Source organism: Nothoprocta perdicaria, unplaced genomic scaffold, assembly GCF_003342845.1.
Source record: "Nothoprocta perdicaria isolate Ctin4 unplaced genomic scaffold, notPer1 scaffold_270, whole genome shotgun sequence".
NCBI classification, from domain to species: Eukaryota; Metazoa; Chordata; class Aves; order Tinamiformes; family Tinamidae; genus Nothoprocta; species Nothoprocta perdicaria.
This window is the reverse complement of record NW_020455500.1, coordinates 679,056-681,408: the sequence shown is the minus strand read 5'-3', so window position 1 is coordinate 681,408 and position 2,353 is coordinate 679,056.

Below are 2,353 nucleotides of genomic sequence, written 5' to 3'. Positions count from 1 at the left end.
CTCCGGCACCATCACTGGCACCGTGCTTCCACCCTGCTCTGGTACCAGCACTGGCACCGTGCTTCCACCCCGCTCCAGCGCCATCGCCGGCACCGTGCTTCCACCCCGCTCCAGCACCGTCACCAGCACCGTGCTTCCACTCTGCTCCAACACCGTCACCGGCACAGAGCTTCCACCCTGCTCCAGTACCAGCGCTGGCACCACGCTGCCGCATCCTCAGTGCCCGCAGCAGTGCCGCATCCAGCCCCCGCGCCCGGCCAGGCCGGGAGGGCAGCCCCACATCCCGGGGGCGCCGGTGCCGCCGCTCGGAGCCGCGCGTGCAGGTGTCCAACGCCGCTGCACATCCCGACTGTACGTGTAACCATGGCGACCGCACATGCGGGCGGCCGGCTGTAGATGTGGGCTAAGCGCAGACGCGAACGAAGCCAACACGGGCACAGCGCTACACGCGTGACCTCCAAATGTCAGCGCTTCACACGCGGTTCCCGGAGCAGGAGCGGGGCGGCCGGGCACGGATGAGGGCTGCACGAGCCGCATCCCGGCGGGCGCAGGCAGGGCTGCTGCGGAGCAAGAGGGCTCCCGTTGCCCACGGCCAGGAGCAGCCTTTGCTTTGGCAGCTCCCGCTGGGGACCTACGTGCTCCGCGCACAGCTGGCAGCGGCGCCTGGGCTGGCCGAGCCTCCCGCGTCGCGGCTTCCAGAGGCCGGGAGGCCCCGCACGCGCATCCGCCACCGGCAGCTCCCGGGAAGCCGCGTCCCGTCCCCGCTCGCGCAGCAACAGGCCCCTGTGCGGCCGCTGCGGCGCTCGGGGCCGCCCTGCCCCAGCCCCGGGCCAACCCTCGGGCATCAGCTGCCTCCGAGGAGGGAGGAACAAGCGGAGGGAAAAGCCCGGGATCCGCAGGGACCCGTGGAGGAGCCACCTCCCCCGGGAGGCGTGGGGATGTCCTGAGCAGCGCCGCAAGCGGAGCCGCCAGGCAGGGCCCGAGCACAAGGCGGAGAGGGGCTGCTCAGGAAGAGGCCTCCCCACTCCCTCGCTCCATCTCCACCTTTCCAGGCCAATCCCCTCTTCTCTCTTCCTCTCTCCTTCTCCACCTTTCCAGGCTGATCCCCTCCTTGCTCCCTCTCCACCTTTCCAGGCCGATCCCCTCCTCACTCTTCCTAACTCCTCTACCTTTCCAGGCTGATCCCTCCTCGCTCTCCCTTGCTCCTTCTCCATCTTTCCAGGCTGATCCTCTCCTCGCTCCTTCTCCACCTTTCCAGGTTGATGCCCTCCTTGCTCCTTCCCCATCTTTCCAGGCCAATCTCTCCCCACTCTCTCTCTCTTCTCCACCTCTCCAGGTTGATCCCGGCCTTGCAGGGCTCGACCGCCACCCACCACATCCTCCAGCTTGCCGGCAGCTCCGCCTTGCTCCGAGGCCGGCAGACCCCGGGAACACCTCCATGGCCGTGCGCCCCGGCCGGGCTCCGTGGCCCGCAGCAGGGTCCAGCTCAGGCCGTGGGGACGATGCTCGTGTCCTGATGCTCTCGTGTCACGACGCCCATGTCGCGGCAGTGCCGGCAGGGACCCCGGCAGCTCCCGCGCCACAACCGGGCGCGTGGACAAGCAGCGGCCTCCCCACCACGCCATCCCCACGCGGGGCACGCCAGGAACGGCCTCCTGCTCTAGCAGCATCCGCAGAGGCTGCCGAGCGCTCCGTGCCGCGCGTCCCGCCGCCCGCCCTTCGCTGGGGACAATCGTCCCAGACGCTGCAGGACGCACCACATGGCACGTCCCGCGTGGCCAACGACCGTCCCCGCCGCGTCCTCGGGAGAGCCGTGTCCCTCCAGCACCCTCCTTGAGCCCGACACCGAGCCTTCCTCGTGCCCAACACCGCGAGCGCCCGTCTCGTGCTGGGCGACGGCGCTCCCAAGGCTGCCGGTGGCACCTCGGTGGAAAGCAGAGGAGGCCCCGGCACCCCCAGGGCCAGCGCGACACATCCTGCCATGATCCAACCGTGCTCCTCAAGGGGCAAAGCGAGGGGCAAAGGAAGGAGTAAAGGGAGGAGCCCCCCGAGGATCCCCCGCTGCTCCAGGGCAGCCCCGGCCCCCACACTGGGGTGTCCACAGTGGCTCCCAGGGGCCCCGTCAGATTCCACCCGTGGTGGCCAGGCCGAGCGCGGCTGCACCGGGGGCTCCGGGGGGGACACCCCGCCCATGCCGCAGCCGCGGGCCGGGCCGGGTCCGAACCGAACCGAAGCGGGCCGGGTCCGAACCGGGCCGGGCCGGGCCGGGCGGCGCAGCTGGGCCGGGCGCACAATCCCCCTTTCAGCGCGTCGCCATGGCAACGCGCGGCTCCCGCCGCGCGCTCATCCGGCC